Below are 26,381 nucleotides of genomic sequence, written 5' to 3' on the forward strand. Positions count from 1 at the left end.
TGAGAAAGCCATTCTCCTTACATTCATAACAAAAATCTATCACAAGTTCAAATCCCGAACACCATAATTGATCACATGTACGAGCTTTCTCCGTCACTTACCTTTTTTTTCCACTGGTAGCCTAACATAATCACATCAAATAATAAACTGCACTTATAGTAATGTAATTCACATCCTTTGATTTTGCAGGGAGGACGGGACTGAAGACTTTAATTCAAGCAGTACGGTCATCACTTGTTCTCCAATACAGTTAGCACACACATCTTTGATATCGCAGTGCAGTCACCACGACGTCCGTGCTCTAACTGAATTAGTTCAAATCCTCGCCACCCCCTGGCCAGCACGTGGATACACAGCCATTGCCTGTCACACGACCGGTCCTAAGCGCAGGGGGCGAGCCCAGCGATCGCTCCCCGTCGTAAACATGTTTTTCGCTGGACATACTGGAACTTGTCGAGTTTGACGTCACAGCGGCCCCTTGTCCGCTCACCACGTGTATTCGTCGCCTCCACACGTTTCCCGCCAAAATTGTGTCCCTCTGAGCTTAATCACACAATGGTCAGCCATTTCCCTGCAACACTTTCGGCGCCACGTCCAAACCTGTCGATGCCGACCTCACACAGCCGTTCACCACATGTCCCTGTGCGAGCGAGAATGCAGTGCTACACTTTTGGCGGCAAAGTTTGCTCGATAGTGTAATCCGCCATGACTATATAACAGCACCTTTGGACCGCACTAGAATGCCCGCTAATTGACTCGCTCTCCCGCACGCGTAATAACTGTAAAATTGCTGCGTCGCTGCCCCGCTCACGTCACACACCCTCCATACACGCAACGGACGTAGCCTTCTGTAAATACCTGGAAAATGACTCTTTATTTCAGACATTCCGGACATGCAGGTGTGTCCCAACTGACTTCTCCATGCTCACACTCCGAAGCGCAGCTGACGTACGTGCGGCCGGCTGAGCCCGCCCCCTGGCCCGCTGACGTCAAGCACACCCCCACTGCCGGCGCGACAGGCAGGCGGCGGAGAGCGGCGCCTGCGGGTCCTGCCAGAAACGGTCGGCGGCGCCCGCGAGCACTTAACACTGGACACGATGTTTCCTGTCGACCGCGTGCCGTACAAAGGAAACGTTTGGTGCCAGAGTTTGACCGACAGTGGTCTCCAACATGACCAAATAACAGCGCGTTTGCTCGTCGTGAGAACACTCGCTAATTCACTCTCACCACCCCAGCTATATTAAATAATTGAATTTACAATTTCATATACGTATGCAAACGTGTTCAACTCCCTCATATCAACTACTTTTCGAGGACCAGAACGCCACTTCCTCCTCCTAGGAACCAGCGCCAAGTTTGAAATCTGCCAGTAAACAAAGCTTACTTGCACTTCCGCCACCAACCTAAGAAAATTGTTTCAAACTAAGCCACCAGCACTGAACCTCTTCCTACACGTTTCTGGTAAACGGACTCAACCTGCACTAGGTCCACGGACCGACGAACGAATATACTTCATTTAGGAATGAAGTATATATATCACACCGACATGTCCCACATCATACAGACCTGCAAAACACTCCTACATAACTCATTTGTAATATCCTAGACACAGGCTTGCTAATTGTAAACAGTTAAAAATAACTCATAGTACAGCCTACAGACATGCGAACTGCTCGTAAATAATGCATAACATTTACCTCCAAATAGCCAAACAACTGTTAATTTTCGCAAATAAAGTGCATAGACTGATGGAAGGAAGAACGAGTGTACTTTATTTATTTGCTACATATCTTTTTCAAACTTTTACTTCTCATAGGTTTCGATATGTAACGCTCACATAAGGCAGTTTCTGAACTCCAGTAGTGCACTACACTTGGCAACACAACCACACCCATCAAGATATTCATTCCAATCAAGACCTGTAACTCCTCTAAAGATAAATTTGTGCAGTTATTTGTCTACTCACTCACATTCTGACCAGATTGCCGTATTTGCGCAAAAACAGCTCAGACTGCGCTGTGCTGCTCGTGGAAGTAAGGAAGGGCTGCACTCTATTTATTTGGAGCCCTTTTATTTAGTCATGGAGTATATTTGTCACAAAACACCCGCACTGATCCGACTGTGGTCATCTGACACAGGCCACAAACACGTAAACAACTCCTAATTTCACCACACAATAGCAAACAGCTCTTAAATAATGCAGTACACAATATCAGCAGCCGAGCTCTGTTCTCTTAAACTCTCCAAATAAAGCACCGCACAGTGCACAGACATGCTCGCAAAATAGTGCAACAGACGCGCCCAAACACAACCAGCTGCCAAACCGACCAAAAGTCTCTGCTCGGCCTCCCCCAAACATGACCTCAACACGGTCGCATTTGCACCTATCACCGGAGAAATTGATATCGCCTATGCTGCACTTTGGAGTTTCGCTGTGTGAGCATGGAGAAGTCAGTTGGGACACACCTGCATGACTGGAATGTCTGAAATAAAGAGTCACTTTCCAGGCATTTACAGAAGGCTATGTCCATCGTGTGTATGGAGGGTGTGTGACGTGAGCGGGGCAGCGGCTTTACAGTTATTACGCGTGCGCGAGAGCGAGTCAATTAGCGGGCGTTCTAGTGCGGTCCAAAGGTGCTGTTATATAGTCATGGCGGATTACACTATCGAGCAAACTTTGCCGCCAAAAGTGCAGCACTGCATTCTCACTCGCACAGGGACACGTGGTGAACGGCTGTGTGAGGTCGGCATCGACAGGTTTGGACGTGGCGCCGGAAGTGTTGCAGGGAAATGGCTGACCAATGTGTGATTCAGCTCGGAGGGAGACAATTTTGGCGGGGAACGTGTGGAGGCGACGAAAACACGTGGTGAGCGGACAAGGGGCCGCTGTGACGTCAAACTCGACAAGTTCCAGCGTGTCCAGCGAAAAACATGTTTACAACGTGGGAGCGATTGCTGGGCTCGCCCCCCGCGCTAGTGACCGGCCGCCTCACGTGACAGGTGTAGGCTGTGTCTCCGCGCGCTGGCCGGGGGGTGGCGAGGATTTGAACTAGTTCAGTTGGAGCGCGGACGTCGTGGTGACTGTACTGCGATATCAAAGATGTGTGTACTGACTGTGTTGGAGAACAAGTGATGACCGTACTGCTTGAAATAAAGTCTTCAGTCCCTTCCACCCTGCAAAATCAAAGGACGTGAATTACGTTACTATAAGTGCAGTTTATTATTTGACGCGATTATGATAGGCTACCAGTGAAAAAGAAAAAGATAAGTGACGGAGAAAGTGTTGTGTCTAGACAAGACAGCCTAGACACAACGCGAGGAAGCCGAAAGGCACGCGCTTAAACTCACGCAGGCTGGCGTGAGGTCTGAAACAGGATACGTAATGAATGCTATAAAGAAAAGTACGTAGCTTCTGGAATACTTAACTTTAATCCATATTTGTAGAACAACGCTCTTGATGATACATTAATAGAATCTCAATATCTACACTGGTAATGGCGCCTTGCTAGGTCGTAGCAAATGTAGCTGAAGGCCATGGTAACTATCGTCTCGGCAAATGAGAGCGTAATTCTCAGTGAACCATGGCTAGCAACGTCGGTTGTACAACTGGGGCGAGCGCTAATACGTCTCTCTAGACCTGCCGTGTGGTGGCGCTCGGTCTGAAATTACTGACAGTGGCGACACGCGGGTCCGTCGTATACTAGCGGACCGCGGCCAATTTAAAAGCTACTACCTAGCAAGTGTGGTGTCTGGCGGTGACACTACAGAAAGCTCGTACATGTGATCAATTATGGTGTTGGGGATTTGAACTTGTGATAGATTTTTGTTATGGATGTAAGGAGAATGGCTTTCTCACAAAATCGTACATCTTGAATAAATAATAAATCATAATAATACATAGAAGTACAGTTTTCGAGAGAATATCGTGTTGGAATTTGAATTTGGCGCAATTTTCTAGTGGAGGTAGGCCTATAATAACAAATGATAATGAATGATAATAAATGATAATAAATGACAATGAATGATAATGTATGTAATAAATGATAGTGAATAATAATAAACATAAGTAAGGTTTTGCCTTTACTGTCTTCGACACGGAATTACATGCGATGTTCTGGGTACTGGAGCAGATGAGATGTGCTCCAAGTGCTAAACTCCTTGTCTGTTCCGTCATTTTGAATGTCGTTCAAGCTCTACATCGTTTGTACACAACAGATAAAGTAGTCCAGAAGATCCAAGACACCCTCCTCCAATTACAACGGCTGGGAAAGAAGCTGTCTTTCTGCTGGGTGCAAGGACACGCGGGTATTGCGACGAACGGATGGGTGGAAGTAGCAGCCAAGGAGGCGTGTCGTAACGGTCAGTTATTTCAGTGTGCCACCGTCTTGCATGCTATCTTCTCGCTGATTAAATACAAAGTCAGGTGTGAATGGGAAGATGAGTGGCTGGAAGTGACAGACCAGAGGCTGCGTGCAGTAAAGCCCACTACGCGGCCGTGGCGTTCCTCTCTACAGCCACCAAGACTGGATGAGGCCCTCCTTACTCGTCTTCGTGCAGACCACAGCGCTGTGACGCATGGCTTCTTGCTCCGTCGTGGCGGCCCTCCAACGTGTGCTGCTTGTGGCGTACGCATCACCGTGTGCCACATTTCATTAGACTGTGTTTTGTTTTCGGAGCAGAGGACAGCGGCAATTTGCCCTCTATTTCAAGTAACGTTCAAACGAATGTGATGAGACTTGCAAGGTTTTGTGATTTCTCTAACATGTTCCCAAAAATTTTAGGGAGATGTTATTGTGTTCACCGGGTGACTTTCTCACCCATGCTTTTAGTAAGTGATCAGCCTGTCACATATCCTTGTGCCGTTGTTTTAGTTCCTGTGTCCTTTTCCTTCTGTTTTCTACCCAGGTGCAATACATTGATTACTTTTGCTTTGTTTTATTACATGTACTATGTAGTGATTGAAACTTCCTGGCAGATTAAAACTGTGTGCCGGACCGAGACTCGAACTCGGGACCTTTGCCTTTCGCGGGCAAGTGCTCTACCAATTTTTTTTTTTTTTTTTTTCACCGGGATCAGCCGCACAGACCATGACTGCAGCGCCCTAGACCGCTTTTTTTATTTTATATGAAGGAAGGTAGGAGAAACAGAAAACTTTATTATTCACAAAATAAACATAGTACGTTCTGACACATGATAACTGTACGGGAAGGAACCTCGCTGCCGTCCTACCATGCAGCATGAAATAACAACAAAATCAAAGTGGGGCCACCTCCGGCACCCTAAAGAAAAGTATTTATGGATATGAAAACAAAATTTCAAGTACTCCATTTGCTAACTGTTCAAGCCTGTGTTTTTCGTAGGTCGCATACTCGCATAGTGTTCTTAGTCGATCACATTACGTGGTCGGTTTCACAACGAAAGCACCGCCGCTCATCTTTGCGCACCCGGCACACCCCAAGGATATGGCGGGTCCGCAGAAACCGTTACTAGGAAATTGGCATACCAATCCTTGTACTTTTGTAGCCGTAATAGTTTTGTGTGTCCATCTTGCAAGTATTGCCAGTAATCCAGGACGTTCAGTAAGTTCGTACGTGTGTCTCTATAGATGTAATGGACCGTCATACCTGTGATCCACGCCACTGCGTTCGTCTTATGACGCGGAAAATACGTTTCCTCTGGAAAAAAGACTATGTCAGAACAGACTGCTGTATAGATAGTGCGCCGCATGAACGCTATTATCTTTCTTGCGTGAGTCCAGACAGCCAATGCTTCTCCGCAGACCAGCCGATGGTCGTCCGTATCCAGCACGCCGCATTGGTGACACAAGGGCGAATCCGCCAAATGTATTGCGTACTTTTTATCATTTGTAGGGTATTTTCGGTTGACGACAATGTACCATGTTGAGCTGACTGATGTAGGTAGCTGGGGGTTGTGGACCGTGCGCCACACCACGTGCCAATTAACAGCTGGATGTTTGCGTTCCACCCTATTCCGGGCGATCTGTCGAAGAAGCAGATGGTACACGTCCTTCGATGTCGACTGTCGGGTCGTCGGTAAACGCTCTCGAACGTAACTGTGGTCCACGATGAACGTGCGCACATACGTTAAAGGGGGCGATATATGGCCGACACTGACTGGAGGAAGATGCGATGTTGGTACGAGTTCTTCGATGATCGTCCCCGTAAGCGAGTGATTCCTGTTGCGCCACCGTTTGAGCATAGTATTAATATACATGGCACGCGCCTTCTCGTGCACGTTCACTAAACCAACGCCCCCCTCTCGCGCTGGGATGGTAAGCGTGTGATACTGTACCTTAAAGAGTTTTCCCAGGCACACATAGTACCCAAAAGCCTTCTGAATCCTCATAGCCATTGTGCGCGTCAAGGGGAGAAGGTGTGTCAGGTGGCACATCATGGGCGCGAGATAAAGGTTGACGAGTAACACTCGCTGCAGCATATCCATCGACCGTAGGGCGTTTAGTCGTACTGCCGTGCGGACTCTGAGTAACAGCCTTCGGTAGTTGTCCGCAGCCGTACTCGCTGTCTCTTTATGAAAGGTGATACCCAAACAGCGGAGGGTTTGCACCGCAGGTAACGGTCCTTCCCTTCCTGGTTCTAGTCCACGCCCCACATGCATGAATTGTGATTTTCGGTAGTTGACCACACTGCCAGCTGCCATCCCATACGTCTGTAGCCAATCCAGTGCTGTCTGAGTCTCCCTCCCATTCCGTACGAGGAACACAATATCATCCGCGTATGCTCTGCATTTGAATGACAAATGCCGTAGGGAGATCCCGATAAGACGGCGGCGAAGGCCTGCGAGGCACGGTTCTAAGGCGATCGCATAAAGGAGGATCGACGAGGGGCAACCCTGTCTCACTGATCTTAAGATCTTAAAATACTCAGTTCTCCCTCCGTTGACCACCATCGCTGATCTGGCGCCGTGCAACAGTCGCATCACCGTATTGGTCAATAATGGCGAGACACCCATTCTGTTCATCACCGCCGCAAGGTACACATGATCCACGCGATCAAAAGCATGATCGAAATCTACTGCAACCATCGCCCCCCGGAGGCGGCATGCAGCCGCGAGGGCGACGACGTCACGATAGTCTCCCAAGGCGGTGTGGATATTACTGATGCCGCCAAGGCAAGTCTGATCGGCATGTATTCGATTCTCCAGCGACTTTTTGATACGACTTCCCAGGATGCGCATGAAGATCTTGTAGTCACTATTAAGAAGGGTCAAGGGGCGATAATCACAAGGCCGTTTGCCACCACGGGGCTTCGGTATCGGTAGCATGAGCCCTTCCGTGAATTGAATGTGAACCGGTACTTCTTGCCGCAGAAGCTCATTAAACATACATAGCCACATCGGTGTCATAATGGTCACAAAGGTACGGTAAAATTCCAACGGGAATCCGTCTGGACCTGGGGTCTTGTTGCAAGCACCTCGTGTAATCGCTTCCTCCAGCTCTTCACACGTAATTTCAGATAACCCGTCCGCTTCCACGTTCACACTCGTCGCGTCTGGGATCTCTTCCAGGACGTTCCCCAGCTCCCTCTGACCCTCCCCGCTGCTCGCATAGAATCTGCTAAAATGAACCGTGAACGCCTGTGCTATGCCCCTTTGTGTTGTAGAACGACGGCCATCGCCGAGATCGATCTCATGTATTAAATTCCTGCGTCTTCTTCGTCTTTCCTTTATCACATAATACATCGAGGGAACCTCGTTGGGCAGGAAATCCTGCGACCTCGCGCGTATCATCGTACCTGCCATCCTCTGAGTCGCAAGTTGTACCAGCTTCGCCTTAACGCGGTGGACTGCCGTCTGGCGTTCTGGTGTAGGTGGTTGAGCTAACAGTTCCCGGAGAGCCGTAAAGTAAAACTCAGTGGTCGTCCGCTGCCATTGAGAAACCTCCTTCCCATAACCTATTAACGTCCTCCGTATAGCTGGCTTCGCGCACTCGATCCACCACTGCAGGACAGAACCGAAAGAATTTCGTCGACGGAGGCAGCCATGCCATGCGTCCTCCACCATGCGTCGGCATTCTGCATCTCGCAGGTGGGAGACGTTCATCTTCCAATTACCCCTCCGTCTCCACACCTGCTGTCTATCAAGGTTAACGGTACAAATATATGCCTCGTGGTCTGTAAACGCTGTCGGCCATATTTCTGCGTCCACCGTCGACGTTGCTAACGCCCTAGAAACGTAGATTCGGTCCAAACGGCCCGCGGAGTGGCTAGTAAAAATGTATATCCTGGTTGGTTGCGATACTTCAGGTCCCATGTATCGACTAATTCCATCCCGTGGATCAGCTCTCTAAGTTCTTGGCTAGTTGTATAGTTAGGTTGTTGGTCCTTTCTGTCGAGCACACAATTAAAATCTCCGCCGAGTATGCAACCATCGTATCGTCCCTGGAACAACGGTGTAACCTCATGGGCGTAAAAATCTGCTCTGTCCCTTCTCTTATCCGAGCCTGACGGTGCGTATATGTTGATCAAACGTATTCCACCTATGGTCACGGCCGTACCACGGGCAGAAGGCAAATACTCTACTTCGTCTGCACGTATCCCTTCCTTTAATAGTATAGCTGTGCCAACGCCTCTCTCGTCACACGGGGAACAGTAAATGTCCTAACCGGAAAAGTCCGAGGGGGGAAGTACCGGAACTTCTTGTAATAGTGCTATGTCTAAATCCGCAGCCTTTATCATGTCACTGAGCATCTTGATTTTTACCGGCGTCCCAATGCTATTGATGTTAACAGACCCTATCCGATAAGCTTGTTGCATGGCGGTCAACGTAGATAGGGTACCGGACGGTCGCTAATTTTGCCGTACATAGGCTGCTGTCGGACTAACGTCCCCCGCCGTCCCCTCATATGGTCTGTCATTAGTCCGTGCACTCTGCCGGTCTTACACCGGGAGAGTGCGTGGGAGCAGTTCCTCCGGCATCATGTGTTCCCCACGGGGGTGGGTCTTCTGACCAGTCCCCTGGTGTCCCATCGTTGTCGTGCAGTGCAGGCGCCGTAGCCTCCTCAGTAGGCTGTTGCCGTCGATCGAGCTCCGTCGCTGTGTCTGGAGCATCGTCAGCGGTAGGTCGTGTCGCCGTCCCGCTGGCCACCGTTGCATCCACACTAGGCAGTTCTTCTGTATCCATGGTCGTCTGTTCTGTACCCGTAAACTTCTCAGAATTGTCTGCTAGATCAGATTGGTCGTTCTCCACCGTGAGGCGGCGCTTCTTCCGGCGTTTTGGTGATCGCTGTTTACGTTGCCGGGCCTCGGAATCAGAGGTCAGCATGGTCTCCAGTTGTTCGTGGGGGGCGTCGGAATCGTGCGCCGTCGTATTATCGACGTCTCTAAGTGCCTTATCTGAAGGGGCCGCAAGCGGAACCGAAGAGAGGGCGTCCTGTGACTGCTGCAGGCGGTCCAGCGCAACGTCGTCTTTCTGTGGCTCGCCACGATCCGCCGCTGTCTGTGTGTTCTGGTACGCGTCGGTCTCGCGGCCCACGTCATCGCGTAATGCGGCGACGTAAGTCATGGGGAGCACAGTCGGATGCGGCGTGAGGGGTGGATCATCCCGTGGCAGCTGTAATAACCTTCGTTGAGCACACTCAGAACGTATGTGGCCCTCCTTCCCACATCCAGAGCACGTCCTTGGTTGCCCGTCGTAAATGACAATCGCCCTACAACCGGCGATGTACAAGTATGACGGGACGTGTTTTCGGAATTCGATCCGTATTTGTCTGACGCCATTGAGGACAGGATACGTCTTGAAACTCGCCCATTTTTCAGCCACGTGGGATAGGACCGTTCCGTAAGGACGCAAGGCGTCTGTCACCAATTCTTCTGGCACTTCGAATGGAAGCTCAAAGGCGCGGATCGTTCGGAGGCCCATGCCGGCATGTTCAACTGTTACCGCTCCAACATTCCCGTCCGAATGACAGAAACGAAGTCCTTGTCGGTGTCGAAGTAGTAGTTCGTCACATGCCGCTTCATTGATGAGCTTGACATAGACCACGCTGCTGACTATAGATAAGTGTATTCCAACTAGAACGTCAGGTTCGATTTTCACCTCGTCCCGTAAATAACGTTCGATCTCGTAAGCCTTCGGTCGAGCATATTCGTTAACAAAACTAAATTTCAGTGTCGATTTGCGGAACGACAAGGCCATGATTCGTTCTATGTATACCGTGACACACCGCTACACACTTAACGTAAACACCTCTCGCGCAGACGTGCGGCAGGGACGTAAACACCGTCCGAACCGCTGCGCCGCCGAAGGCTGACTGCGTCTGAGCTACCCAAGCACGACTCACGAACCCCTCCTCACAGCTTTACTTCTGCCAGTACCTCGTCTCCTACCTTGCAAACTTTACAGAAGCTCTCCTGCGAAACTTGCAGAACTTAGCACTCCTGAAAGAAAGGATATTGCGGAGACATAGCTTAGCCACAGCCTGGGGGATGTTTCTAGAATGAAATTTTCACTCTACAGGAGTGCTAAGTTCTGAAAGGTTCGCAGGAGAGCTTCTGTAAAGTTTGGAAGGTAGGAGACGAGGTACTGGCAGAAGTAAAGCTGTGAGGACGGGGCGTGAGTCGTGCTCGGGTAGCTCAGTCGGTAGAGCACTTGCCCGCGAAAGGCAAAGTTCCCGAGTTCGAGTCTCGGTCCGGCACACAGTTTTAATCTGCCAGGAAGTTTCATTTCAGCGCACACTCCGTTGTAGAGTGAAAATTTCATTCTGTGTATTGATTGTGTGGATCAACGCGAGTGAAGTGGAAGTGAGTGCATGAGTGTCGTTTTGTAACCTGCCTCCTCACTGTGTGCAATAATTTTAGCGATTTTATCCACATTCGTTTCTTTCTGAAACGTCGCTGTTGAGCGTCTATAGTCAAAACACACACACACACACACACACACACACACACACACTCACACACACACACTCACACACACACACACAACACGCACACACACACACTACTCTCAATACGTAGACACGTATGCCTACAAGAGAGTACTGGCTCTTTTGGACGGAGGACTCAAAACATGGTAGACGGATACGCGGCAAAGTATTTTCAAATGGGTGTGAAATCTTACGGGACTTCACTGTTAAGGTCATCAGTCCCTAAGCTTACACACTACTTAACCTAAATCATCCTAAGGACAGACACACACACACCCATGCCCGAGTGAGGACTCGAACCTCCGCCGGGACCAGCCGACCAGTCCATGACTGCAGGACTGGCAAAGTATTTTGCTTCGTTAAAATCTGGGAATGCTAAACTAGCATTATACGACAAATTTTTTGACTGGTGTGATTAAGCCCTAAGTGCAGGAGAACAAATGTCTTCTCTCAACTGACTCGTGGGGAAGACAAACAAATCCACGGTTGAGGGGCTGAGAGCAGTAATGGTACAAGTGATATTTCACAATAAAGTTATCTAAACTCTCATTTGGAAAGCTAAAATGTGGGTCTCTCCTGAGTAAAAGAGTTACAAGTGGTTTCCTTCATAGTATCGCACCCTGTGACGATAAAGCTTGATCTCTAAGTCAATAACTGGACTTCATTTAGATTACAGTCAATACAAGCGAAACGGCGGACAGAGGGAAAACTTCCGCTATCTTTAATGAATGTTCAGGCCTGTAGTTTTTGAAAGTACACCGATACCGTAATGCGTGTGCTTTTAAGCGTAGTTATAGTAATATTTAATGCATGTTTACATGAGTCATATTTTGAAACACCGCTTGTACGCCTTGAGGCAAAATCAGCACATTGACACAATAAATCACAAGATCCTTGAACCTGGCCGTACATCTATGGAATGTGATAGTAATTTTGGTTTCTCTGAAAAGGCAAAGAAGCACTTCGAACATGTATTTACTCCAGAAGACAGGATGTAAGCAATGAAACAGGTCAGCAAAATGTTTTCTGTAGTGGAGATGAATACAGAAAACATTCTTTCAATTAAAGCCACGTATGTCATAGCAAAGGTCAAAGTTACCAGAGACACAGAAGGAAAAAAAAATCCGACGGGGCAGTACGAGGTTGAGTTGAGTCAGCAAAGAAAGTCCTCCAACATCGTTGTCCAATTATACACTAATCCGTGATGTTGCGTTTATAGCGGCGGATTTTAAGATGCCCAAAATTGGTACCCCATCAATATCTCTTCTGCAGCCTTGTTGTCAAGACGAGTGTGAAAAAAATTTCAGAAATGGAAAAGCCTGCAGGATACGAAAAACCATATTCATCCACTTTAGTATGAGTTACATAACAGTATATTCCATTCCTAGACAGCAGTTATCACGGATGTCAGAAGAGTGAGCAGAGAAAGAAGAGGACGTGGTCCAAGAAGGGGACGACAAAGACTGAAAAATGCACAACACAACTGTACAGAATCACACTGGCCAGGGAGATTCTTCAAGAAATACCACAGAATGAAATGATTTTTTTATTTTATAAACACTCACTGTCAGGAGCTATAGAAAGTGACTATGACTCACCTCTCGTATGTCCTGGATCCACACCAATATATTTTCGTTTCTTTATTTAAATTAATTGTTGTTTACCTATTGTTTTTCAGCTTGTTGTATTAATTTTGCTATAATTACCCAAGTCATATATTCTTGTTTTATAACGAACAGTTGTACTATGAAGGTACATCATGCGTGTTGTTTTATTCCAGAAAGTGTTAAGACGCAATGAGTATGAGTATTTTTAAAGTTTTATAAAAAATAGCGCAGGGGCACTACAATCTCTAATCATACCTACAACTGTACACAGACTATCTGTCGATTAGGAAAGAATATCTGATGTTTCGATAGCAACTGTCGTAATTTATAAATAGCCATTTAACTTTGGCAGTCATTTACTCGATTTGCTTCAGCAAGCACTTTTACGACTTGTACTCTCTGCACCACTGTTATACGACGAGGTTTTCCGAGGTGAAGAAGGATGGTTGTCGTCCAGTATTAAGGGGAGTCCCCAAATGCACTCCGCCAGCGCAAGTCTGCTACGTCTGTTTTTAAGGTCAGATAAAGAATTTGATCGAAAGGCTTCGAAACCAGTCTCTTCTCATTGGTAGTGAAAGAGGAAGTACACCCCAAGAAGTCCGCATAAGAATACGTTCCGTTGTACATCACCAGCTATTCTCACCAAATTTGTCAAAATGATACGTTACGCATGGTTTCCTGGCAAACTAGGCGTTGAGACAGAAATGTTTATGAAAAACTAAGTCTGTTTTTCTATAGAAACTTCAAAACAACCATGTTATTGTCAAAATGTGGTGTTATTATCTGTGAAAGATGATCATTACTTCTTATCCTATTTTTACGATGATTGTCACCGCAGCACGTGTAAATCATCAACTGTAAAATAGTGAAAGCATTTAGTATCATGTATGAATTTCTCCTATTCGCCTCACAATCGTTTCCTGGAAATTTATTTGCAATCCCAAATTTGAATATGCCTTTCCTTTTCATGACTATTATGAGAAATAACAGATACAGTACACTGAGCATTATTGCGGTTTGTTTGCAGTATAGGTAACGTAAATACTGAAACTTCCTGGCAGATTAAAATTGTGTGCCGGACCGAGACTCGAACTCGGGACTTTCGCTTTTCGAGGGCAAGTGCTCTGGTAGAGCACGTGCCCGAGAAAGTTAAAGGTCCTGAGTTCGAGTCTCGGTCCGGCACGCAGTTTTAATTCGTCAGAAAGTTTCATACCGGCGCAGACTCCGCAGCAGAGTGAACATTTCATTATGGAAATGTAAATATTGCAAATAAATGAACGTTTCCCCTAGAGAAAATGGAACACACGACTCTGGTGTTACAGTCCTGTACTATTTCCCCTGCGCCAACCAGTAACAGTTTTCATGCTTTAACTTACTGCTATATACAGTTTTACATTACTATCATCACTTACTGCTGTTGTTATTTCTTACTTCACTCTTAACGTTCTTCTATACATGGGTGTTAGTTATTTACCCAGAACTTTCAGTGACTGAAATATATTTACGTTTTTATGTTGTGTAAGGCCACTGCCATCTCGTCATTTCGTGTGCTTTGATTTCTGATATTGCAGGATGCTGTTGTCATTTGCTTGGTTTTAGTGGGAGTGTTGTTGTTCTGTGTGTGTGTGTGTGAGTGTTTATATTTTTCGACTTCTGTCTGTGTATGTGTATTTTTCTGTCTTTATTATTATTTTCTTTAATTTAAGATGTAGGGATGTTATCTCTTCGTTTGTGTGTGTATGTGTGTGTGGGGGGAGGGGATGTTTTCTTTTTCTGCTTAAGGGAAACTAGTATATTATAACTTCTGTGAATGTAAATTATTACTTTGCTATGGTACAGTGGCGTGTGATCTAGGACGGATATATTGCCTAGTTTATCTGATAGTATTTCTGTGATTTTTAGAGGGCTAGTCATTTATAAGGAGCAGTCAAATCAAAACGAGGGAGATGGAAGAAAGTAATCTTTTGATTATTTCAAAAATAATTATCTTAACTATTAATACATTTATCCCACTATAAGACAAGATGGTCAATACTTGTACCTCTTCGTCCGCCGGCCGAAGTGGCCGTGCGGTTCTAGGCGCTGCAGTCTGGAACCGCGAGACCGCTACGGTCGCAGGTTCGAATCCTGCCTCGGGCATGGATGTGTGTGATGTCCTTAGGTTAGTTAGGTTTAAGTAGTTCTAAGTTCTAGGGGACTGATGACCTCAGCTGTTAAGTCCCATAGTGCTCAGAGCCATTTGAACCATTTGAACCTCTTCGTCCGAAGCAAATCAAAGGCCGTCAGTGCCTTTCTTCAGTGCGTCAAAAATAAGGAAATCACATGTGGAGAGGCTGGCACCATATAGAGGATTTGTAAGGGCTTACACTTCCTCCGTATAGTTCCGATTTCGGAACCCTGAAGGAAAACCCGGCTGTCCTTTTATTTGCTTTGGCCAAAGACGTGCACCCCTGGCTACAGTCATGATTTCATACGCAACTGCAAACATTTTTCCATGAAACTTTTGATCCTCTTTTCTCACAATGAGGTATATGTATCAACAATTATGGCGATTACTTTTGAAATGATAAATACGGTACTTTAATTACATTTTCCCATTTGTCTCGTTATCATTTGACTGCTCCTTACGTCTATGAAATGTTTAATTGCTTTAAATAACTTTCGGTTGGCAATGCTTGCTTATTCATTTGTTACGTGTTTCTTTTCTATTGCTACTTTTTTGATTTGGAAGTTTTTTTTTGTAGATTTAGGAGATGTACCTTGTTACTAAATCTGATTATATTCATATCTGTTTCTATTGTGGTAGGGTGGTGGGTTTCTTGTTCCACGTATTTTGCAAATGTTGAGTGGCTGATGTCATATTGTCATACTATTTTACGTCCTTTATACTTCATTTTAAATGATCTGCTGGTCTGTCCTAAATATAGAGCATCACAGTTGTTGCACAGAAGTTGGTGAATGTAAGATTTTTGACATATGTTAATGTAATCCTCCTTCAAACAATTCTATGTTGAGTTGTTCGTTTACTAAAGTAGTTTTATTCCTCGTTTCTTAAACACGTTACCAGTTCTGTGTCAGTTTGTTTTCATATGTAAAACTGTAAGCTAATTTGATAGGAAGTTGCAGTCTTGTAAATTGGAATGGCAGTTCAGTAGAGATCAGTGGCATTCTGGGGATAAATAGTTTGTACCCTTCGTACTTTCCAGTAATAAATACGGTTTTGATGATGTTATTCGATAGTTGTTTGACAATCATCTTTGTTCCATTTCAAAGTTTTTGTGACTTGAGATTTCTGAGTAGCATGATCGGAGATCCAGTTTTAAGTCGGAGGCAGGGTAAAGGCATTCCTGGTACTTGCCACGATTGGTCGATGAGTTCGTTTCCAGCAGCGGCTATGTTGCAGAAATCACTGTTGAAGTTAATAATGTCGGTCGTCTAGTCACTAGGATATGTGCTTTCGCCTATTTGTAAAAGTTGTTGAGCAAAATGTGTTTTCGTTTCGTCTTTCTACAATTAAGTTCTCAAATTTTTTGTCAGTCGCAGTAATTGTATGTGTGGCCAGAGATGTGATTTTTTTTTAAAACATGCATTGCTCTCGTCTGTTGGTGTTGAGTTGGGGATAATTGGTAATATTTGTCAAAAAGCTCCTGAGAGTATGAGCAGAACTCCTTCCATCACTTGAGAGTTTCCTCGCAAGTCTTGTGAAGTTCTGTCCATGGCTTTGACTGACTTTTTTATATGCCATTGTGCATTCGTACCAGAAGGTAACTTTAGCTTGCTTTAGAAGTTCACCCCGTCCAGATGCTCTTGAGATTTTACATACGGGAATTGTTCTTCGGCTATATTCAACGGTAGTTTTAGGGCGGAATGAGCAGTTCGTTCTCCTTCCATAAGTGTGGCTGCAATGTCGTATGATGCCAGTGCGATGTACGTATCTCCGCCAGCAACAGATTTATTACAAACGTTTTCCCGGCGCCGCCTGGTGCGTCCAAATAAGTAATTCCACTAGTGTTGTTGTTGGTCCGGTCAATGATAACGCTGTAAATTTCCTTTTGGTTGTCAGTGAGGAGTGGTTTGTTGTGGTTGTGAGCGATGTGCTGAAGTAGTTCGTCGATGTTCTAGCTTTTTTCCTTTTTACGTGTTTGTGTTTATTATACTCTTTCGTCGAGTCGTTGTGGAATGTTTCATTTCTTGGGTTGTAATGTTTACATTTTCTTGCCCGCTTCTCGTATATATACACAGTTGTTTTTTCCTCATTCTGTTTGCGCATGGAACAAGAAGGGAAATGAGTAGTAGTTGTACATGGTACCCTCCGCCAAGCAATGTAGGGTGCCTTTCGGGGTATGTATGTAGATGCAGATGTAGATTTGATTGCATATGACACAGACCCTACACCTGTTGCTCAAAAATGTGTTAGTCAGTGGGGGTAGTATCGTAAGGTGTTGAAGGAGACCCGGTGTCGGTGGCCGAGCGGTTCTAGGCGCTTCAGTCCGGAACCGCGCGACTGCTACGGTCGCAGGTTCGAATCCTGCCTCGGGCATGGATGTGTGTGATGTCCTTAGGTTAGTTAGGTTTCAGTAGTTCTAAGTTCTAGGGGACTGATGACCTAAGATGTTAAGTCCCATAGTGCTCAGAGCCATTTGAACCATTTTTGTTGTTGAAGGAGAAGTTATATTAGACTGGCACTAGGGGTTTGCTGCTGTGATTTTGAATGCAGATTCCTTAGCCCATGGAATCCAGCAGATCGAGATCTGGTTTGTGCGTCCCGAGCATAATTGACCCTAAATCTACACCTTCAACTCTGTAGCGTGTTGCATACACACAAAACCAGCAGGAATTATTAAACACGCCTAGATCGCCACCGGGTTTGCTACCTGGAATAAGCGAAGTTAAGTCAGGATAAGTAAGTGTTTGATTACAGCAATCATGTTCGAACTACAATTTGCTTTTACGAATCACTAATCTTACGCTAATTAGTTGCACTATAATGACTAGGCCAAGAACAGTTTCTGGATATGGAAAAGCAATGCCAATGGAGCAAGGTAACTGATATGCAATGCTTCACCAATGTTGTGCAGTACTATATTCAAACCTATCAGCCAGTTCACGAGTGTCAGTAAAGAAGTGTTGCTTCTATCAATGAGTATCCGGTAAGAAGTATGTTTTCTAAGTGCTGCCGTCTCCAGATTGGTTCGTGTAACTACTGTTCGTTCCAGCCAATAAGGGACCGGTACCTCTGTCGAGGCTGCTTTAGCTTTTAATATCATTTTGTAGTAACAGCAGCTTTGGAAAATTAATAATGTTCTCCGGTAACTTGGGAGGGGGGAGACGGATCTTCTTTGTCTATGTATCATGAATACATAAATTGCTTTTATGGTAAAGGGGATGTACACGATTTAAATGCAGGTCTCTGTTTGTTGGCAGAAAAATGGCTCAAATGGCTCTGAGCACTATGGGACTTAACATCTGAGGTCATCAGTCCCCTAGAACTTAGAACTAATTAAACCTAACTAACCTAAGGACATTACTCACATCCATGCCCGTGGCAGGATTCGAACCTGCGACCGTAGCAGCAGCGCAGTTCCGGACTGACACGCCTAGAGCCGCTCGGCCACAACGGCCGGCTTTGTTGGCAGACCCCAGTTTATTTTAGGTGCGCAAGGCTAGATGGATCATTGTCTCGTGCACCCCGGGTGGTCAACGGTATTTAATTAACAAATTAGAGCCCACTGGCATTTTCTGTGGCACATCAAAAGCCTTTGACTGTGTGAATCACAACGTTCTCTTAAGTAAATTAGAAAATTATGGTGTCACTGGAAGTGCTGCAAAAAGTTTCGACTCTTACCTAACTAACAGGTAACAAAGGCTGTCCTTACGAAATACCTGTGCTGTAAAGAATCAGTGTTCATCTGAAAGTGAATTAATTACATGTGGTATTGCTCAAGGTTCCGTCTTGGATCAAGTGCTTTTCCTTATGTACGTACATTAGTAATCTCTCGTCTGTTACATGGCCAGATCCTAAGTTTGTTTTGTTCGCAGATGATGCAAACATTGCAATAAATAGCAAGTCAAGTACAGATTTAGAAACTGCTGCTAATCAATTTTTCACTGACGTTAATAAATGGTTTAAAGCTACTTCACTGTCATTAAACTTTGAAGAAAAAACCGCTATATGCAGTTCAGAAGCTGTAAGAGATTTCCTTCCAGCATGTGCATAGCATATGAAGACATGCAGATAGAAGAGGTTGACAGTGTTAAATTTCTGCGATTACAACTCGATAATAAATTCAGTCGGGAAGGACATACCACAGCATTACTGAATCGCCTGAGCAAGTCTGTATTTCCAATGCGTGTGTCAGATGAAGGAGATAATAACTACCAAAAAAACTTACATACTTTGCTTACTTTCATTCGATTATGTCATAAAGGATCATATTCAGGGATAAGTCGTCTATCCGAGCAAAAGTTTTTAGAGTGCAAAAGCATGTAGTAAGACTCATTCGTGGTGTAAATTAAAAACATTACGCAGAAACCTGTTCAAGGAGCTGGGTATTCTAACCACTGCTTCTCATGATATTTATTCCTTAGAGAAATTTGTTGCAAGTAATATGCCTCTGATTCCAACCAATAGCTCAATTCATCGTATCAATACTAGGAGTAAGAACAATCTACGTAAAGACCTAAAATCACTTACCTTGGTCCAAAAAGGGGTCCAATATTCAGAAAAAAAGATGTTCAATAAATTGCCAGCAATCTTTAGAAACTTGGTTTCATATAAAGCACAGTTTAAAGAGAGTCTGAAAATCTTTTTGATAGACAACTCCTTTTACTGAATATCTTAACAGGGACTGTTAGACCAACTTAAGTAAAAAGTCTCTTAGATTTCAGTTTTCAGAGCACTTGGTCATAACAATTCAGCGTATAATAAATTTATTAAAAATGCATTACTGTGTTTCATTCTGGCAGTGTATTTGTAATTTCCAGTTTACTGTGATGTATTCACATACCTTAACAATATCCTGACAAATGATCAGGGAAGTGAGTATTATGTTCAAATAGTGTACTTGCTTATGTTATACTTTCTGAAATGTTCCCCACCCACGAGAATTATCTCATTTTTGGGTCTATGGAAGGAAAACTAAGTCTAATCTAATCTGAGTGGCGTCAGCCTGTCGGCGGAATTTGTCGTCTCACTTCCCAACCCTCCCTTCCAAAAGGGCTGCTGCTTCTTTAGAGACCCCTGCCAAGCCTGGAGGGCCATTTCCATTCTGCCATCTGCCCTCGCTCTGACCTTTGTCGCAACTGCGCTCCCTGATACTACCTCAGTGTCACCACACAATATACCGGGTGATCAAAAAGTCAGTATAAATTTGAAAACTGAATAAATCACGGAATAATGTAGATAGAAAGGTACAAATTGACACACATGCTTGGAGTGACATGGGGTTTTATTAGAACCAAAAAAATACAAAAGTTCAAAAAATGTCCGACAGATGGCGCTTCATCTGATCAGAATAGCAATAATTAGCATAACAAAGTAAGACAAAGCAAAGATGATGTTCTTTACAGGAAATGCTCAATATGTCCACCATCATTCCTGAACAATGGCTGTAGTCGAGGAATAATGTTGTGAACAGCACTGTAAAGCATGTCCGGAGTTATGGTGAGGCATTGGCGTCGGATGTTGTCTTTCAGTATCCCTAGAGATGTCGGTCGATCACGATACACTTCCGACTTCAGGTAACCCCAAAGCCAATAATCGCACGGACTGAGGTCTGGGGACCAGGGAGGCCAAGCAAGACGAATGTGTCGGCTGAGCACACGATCATCACCAAACGACGCGCGCAAGATATCTTTCACGCGTCTAGCAATATGGGGTGGAGCGCCATCCTGCATAAACATCGTACGTTCCAGCAGGTGTTTATCAGCCAGGCAGGGGATGATGCGATTCTGTAAAATATCAGCGTACCTCTCACCCGTCACGGTAGCAGTTACAAAACCAGAACACGCATTTCCTCGAAGAAAAAAAGGCCCGATAACGGTAGATGTGGTAAATCCAACCCATACCGTGACTTTCTCGGAGTGTGAAATGAGCTTCGTCGGTCCACAACACGTTACTCAACCAATCCTCATCTTCCGACATCTTTTGAAACGCCCACACCGCAAATTCCCTCCGCTTCACTAAATCGTCAGGTAACAGTTCATGATGCCGATGGATTTTGTACGGATAGCATCGGAGGGTGCCAACCAAACAGTAGTGTATGGAATGCCAGTGCGACGTGCGACTGCACGAGCGCTGACTTCCCCGTGCATAGACGAACCCGCTACAGTCTCCATTTATTCCTGAACTGTCTCAGCAGCATTACGCCTTGTGCTCGGTCGGCTACTATGGTGTCTATCGTCTAAACAACCCGAGGCTTCGAACTTCGAAATCATTCACGCCACAGCTGCATTTGTCATCGGACCTTTACCCGTTCGAATCACCTTCCTATAGCGATAGGATGGTAACGCTGAACTAGCACATTCCCCATTCTGATGACACAGCTTCACTAAAAGCACCTTTTCAGGTAACGTCAGCATGCTGCGACTGCTGGCGCATCTAATCCTCTCTCTCTCTCTCTTTTTTTCGTTATTGTGATTTCATTCACCTGCCCCATATGGGCAGGGGAGGGCTGTCAGCGGCACAATTCGCCGCTCTTCAGCCGAGTGACACGACAACTAAAACAAGAAGAATATGACACATACATAAGGAGATAAAAAAGGGGAACATAAAACAGAGTAAGGGGAGAAAATGGAGGTAAAAATACACGGACATAGAGATGTTCATGGGGGACAGTTAAAAAAAAGTCACCATAAAGTTAAAAAACACAGTTGGCGATTCTTAAAACACAGAGAAGATACTGAATGCGCATGCACAGGTTAAAGGTCGGCCACAGTATTAAAAACACTTTGGAACAACACACTTAAAACCCACTTGGAGCACACACGACGAAGAATAAAACCGCCATGTGGGACCTTCCAAGGGAAAGGTCAGAGAGGATTGAAAAGGAGGGGAGAGCATGGAGCAGCTGGGGAAGCGGCGGGATGAAGAGAGGAGGAGCATCAATGGGTTCACGAAGAGGCAGGAGACACACGGGGTGGGAGAGGAAGAGGGAAGACAGGGTAGGAAGGAGCACAGAGACACTGAAAGGACGCACAAGAGATGGAGGGGGAGTAGGAGGGGGAAACCGCTCAGGAGGTGGGAGGGGGAGGAGAGGGAGCCCTGAGGAGGAGGCAGGAAGATGGGGTTAGAGTTGGTAGGCAGGGTAGATGTCAGGGCGAAGCTCATCATCCGGGAGGGGTAGACGGTGGAAGTTGTGTTGGGAAAGGAGATGGAGGGTGTGGAGATGGAGAAAGGATGAGACACAATGGTAAAGGCACGGCAACTGGTTAGGGGTGGAGAGGAAGGGAGACACCAGGGGGTGAGGGGGATCAAGGCGGCAGACAATATATAGTGTGTGGATGTGTTCAAGGAAAAGGAGAAGATGGGGGAAGGGGATGAGGTCGTAGAGGATGCGCGTGGGGGACGGAAGGCGGATGCGGAAGGCGAGGCAGAGTGCATGGCGTTCGAGGATTTGGAGAGCTTTATAGAACCGGGGAGGGGCGGAAATTCAAGTGACGCTGGCATAACAGAGGATGGGGCGGATCAAGGAGTTGTAGGTGTGAAGGATGGTGGAAGGATGCAGAACCCACGTCCGGCCGAACAGGAGTTTCTGGAGGCGGAGGCGGTTGTGAGCTTTGTTTTGGATGGTAAGGAGGTGGGGAGTCCAGGTGAGGTGGCGCTCGTGTGTGAGGTTAAGGCATTTGAGGGTAGGAGTGAAGCGGATAAGACGGCCATAAATGGTGAGGCAGAAATCATGGAGGCAGAAGGAGTGGGTGGTGCGGCCTATGATGATCGCCTGGGTCTTGGAGGGATTAACACGGAGGAACCACAGGTTGCACCAAGCAGTGAATTGGTCAAGGTGGGTTTGGAGGGTACTTTGGGACTGTTGAAGGGTAGGATAAAGGGCTAGGAAGGCGGTGTCATCAGCAACCTGGAGAAGATGAACAGGAGGGGGAGGTTTGGGCATATCAGCAGTGTACAGGAGATAGAGGAGAGGGGAAAGGACAGAACCTTGGGGCATGCCGGCAGAGGGGTAGAAAGTACGGGAGTTGGAATTGTGGATAGTCACATAGGAGGGATGATGGGAAAGGAAGGAAGCAATGAGACGGACGAAGTTGACGGGGAGATGGGGAGAGCATAGGTCTGGAGTTTGAAGAGGAGCCCAGGATGCCAGACACGGTCATAGGCGTTCTGGAGATCAAGGGAAACAAAGATACCAGAGCGACGGGAGTTAAGTTGGAGGGAAAGAAGATTGGTAAGGTTAAGGAGCTGGTCGTCGGCAGAGAAGGAAGGCCGGAAGCCACATTGGGTAAGAGGAAGGAGGCGGTGCTGGTTAAGGTGGTGGTGAATATGGCGGGAGAGGATGGCCTCGAAGACCTTACTGAACATGGAGGTGAGGCAGATTGGACGATAGGAAGAGGTATCAGAGGGGGGGTTGTTAGCTTTAGGGAACATCAGGACATGGGAAGTCTACCACAGGTCGGGGTAAAATCCAGTGGAGAGGAGGACATTGTGCAGGGTAGCAAGGACAGACAGGGAGGATGGAGGGGCTTCCTTGAGGTGACGGTAGGTGACGCCATCATGACCAGGGGCAGTGTTGCGTTTGGAGCGAAGGATGAGTGTGATGTCTTGTGAGGTGATGTCTGAGGGGGGTAACTGATCCAAGTACTGGAAGCTATGGGTGAGCGGGGGGACAGAGGTGTTTTTTTTTTTGTTTTTGTGGTTTTAGGGCGCAAAACTGCTAAGGTCATTAGCGCCCAGCCCGTGACTTAAGACAGTAAACAACCGAATTTTAAAACCAGCAGCAATGGGAACAAAGTCAGAAAATTTGAGAAACTAAAAATAGAAGAATGCTTAAAAATCCACTACAGAAAGGGGGTGATGGTCCCCAAAAAAAGGTTCAAATGACTGACGCCATTTCACTGTCACTAATAAACTGGAGAACGCGGTCGGCGGAGCGCGTGTCATCTGCTAAAATCGACGATAGATCAGGCGATAGCTGTAGACGGGAGCGTAACGGATTAAAATAGGGGCATTCAAGTAAAAGGTGTCTTACCGTCCACAGCTGAGAGCAGTGGGGACAGAGTGGGGGAGGATCGCCGCTTAAAAGATGTCGATGGCTAAAACGACAGTGCCCTATCCGGAGTCTAGCTAAAATTACCTCCTCCCGACGACGCGTTCGGGAGGAAGAGGTCCAAGCGCAAGGAAGGGCTTTCACTTCCCGCAATTTATTACAGGGAAGTGCCGACCAATGCGCATGCCATAAATGAGCAACTTGGCGACATAAACCGCTCCGTAGATCGGTGAAGGGAAGCGACCGAATAGCTGGCCGAGGAAGAGAGACTGCGGCCTTGGCCGCTATATCAGCCGCCTCATTCCCACAGATACCAGCGTGTCCCGGGAGCCAGAGGAACGCCACCGAGACGCCCCTCAGGTGGAGCAAGCGCAGACAGTCCTGAATCCGGTGGACCAGAGGGTGCACAGGGTAAAGAGCTTGGAGACTGAGGAGAGAGCTGAGAGAATCTGAGCAGATTACGTACTGTATCCGCTGATGGCGGCGGATGTAGTGGACAGCCTGGAGAACAGCGTAAAGCTCCGCAGTATAAACCGAACACTGGTCGGGAAGCCGAAATTGATTTGGGGTGTCGCCAACAATATAAGCACTCCCTACACCTAACGATGTTTTCGAGCCGTCGGTGTAAATAAATGTGGCCTCCGTCATTGCTGCACATAGAGCAGCAAATGCCCGACGATAAACAAGTGTAGGGGTACCATCCTTGGGAAATTGACAAAGGTCACGGAGCAGGCAGATCCGGGCACGGAGCCAAGGCGGTGCTGTACCCCAAGTTGTCCAGAAGGTTTTAGGAAAGCGGAAGGAAAGAGAATGGAGCAGTTGACGGAAGCGGACTCCCGGGGGTAGTAGGGAAGAGGAGCGGCCTGCATACCCTACATCAAAGGAGGCGTCGAAAAAAAGGTCATGGGCTGGATTAGTAGGCATGGAAGACAGATGGCTAGCATAACGACTCAGGAGTACTGCCCGCCGATTGGACAGCGGAGGTTCAGCAGTCTCAGCATAAAGGCTTTCCACAGGGCTAGTGTAAAAAGCTCCAGACACTAAACGTAACCCACGGTGGTGGATAGAGTCGAGACGCCGAAGAATAGACGGCCGAGCAGAGGAGTAGACTATGCTTCCATAATCCAATTTCGAGCGCACTAAGGCGCGATAGAGGCGGAGAAGGACCACTCGGTCCGCTCCCCAGGAGGTACCATTCAGGACACGGAGGGTGTTAAGCGATCGCTGACAGCGAGCCGAAAGATAGGAAACGTGGGAGGACCAGCTTAGTTTTCTGTCAAACATAAGACCCAAGAATTTAGCGACGTCTGAAAACGGAAGGTTGACAGGACCTAGATGTAAGGAGGGCGGAAGAAACTCCTTACGTCGCCAAAAATTGACACAAACGGTCTTACTGGGTGAGAAACGGAAGCCAGTTTCGATGCTCCACGAGTGGAGGCGATCGAGACATCCTTGAAGACGTCGTTCAAGAAGGCTGGTCCGTTGAGAGCTGTAGTAGATCGCAAAATCGTCCACAAAGAGGGAGCCCGAGACATCAGGAGGGAGACAATCCATAATTGGATTTATGGCGATGGCAAATAGTACAACACTCAGCACAGATCCCTGGGGTACCCCGTTTTCTTGGGAGAAAGTACGGGAGAGAGTAGTGTTCACCCGCACCCTAAAAGTGCGCTCTGCCATAAATTCGCGAAGAAAAAGGGGCAGCCGGCCTCGAAAGCCCCAAGAGAACAGTGTGCGGAGGATGCCTGTCCTCCAACAGGTATCGTATGCTCTCTCCAGATCAAAAAATATTGCTACCGTTTGGCGTTTCCGGAGAAAATTGTTCATGATATAAGTGGAGAGAGAGCAACAAGATGGTCAACGGCAGAACGATGCTTCCGAAATCCGCATTGGGCTGGTGTTAAAAGACTGCGGGATTCTAGCCACCAAGCTAAACGGTAATTCACCATACGCTCCAAAACCTTACAGACACTACTCGTGAGAGAAATGGGGCGATAGCTAGAGGGAAGATGTTTGTCCTTTCCAGGTTTCGGAACGGGAACGACAATAGCTTCCCGCCACCGTTTGGGAAAGGCACTGTCGGTCCAAATTCGATTATAAAGGCGAAGGAGGTAACGCAGACTAGGGGCTGATAAATGCAGCAACATTTGGACATGGATACCATCCGGTCCCGGGGCGGAGGAGCGAGAAGATGAGAGGGCATGTTGGAGTTCCCGCATGGAGAAAACAGTATTGTAGCTTTCGTGATTTTGAGAGGAGAAAGCAAGAGGTCGCACTTCCGCTGCACGTTTCTTCGGGAGAAACGCTGGCGGGTAATTTGAAGAGCTCGAAATCTCAGCAAAGTGCTGACCCAACGAGTTAGAAATTGCGACGGGGTCCACTAAGGTATCATGCGCGACAGTGAGCCCAGAGACCGGGGAGAAACTAGGCGCGCCTGAGAACCGTCGAAGCCGACTCCAAACTTCCGAGGAGGGAGTGAAGGTGTTAAATGAGCTAATAAAGAATTTCCAGCTTGCCTTCTTGCTATCGCGGATGACGCGACGGCATCGCGCACGGAGCTGCTTATAGCGGATACAATTGGCCAAAGTAGGATGGTGACGGAAAATGCGAAGAGCACGTCGCCGCTCACGTATTGCATCACGGCATGCCTCGTTC

This window comes from Schistocerca cancellata, chromosome 7 (genome assembly GCF_023864275.1).
Source record: "Schistocerca cancellata isolate TAMUIC-IGC-003103 chromosome 7, iqSchCanc2.1, whole genome shotgun sequence".
Taxonomy (NCBI): Eukaryota; Metazoa; Arthropoda; class Insecta; order Orthoptera; family Acrididae; genus Schistocerca; species Schistocerca cancellata.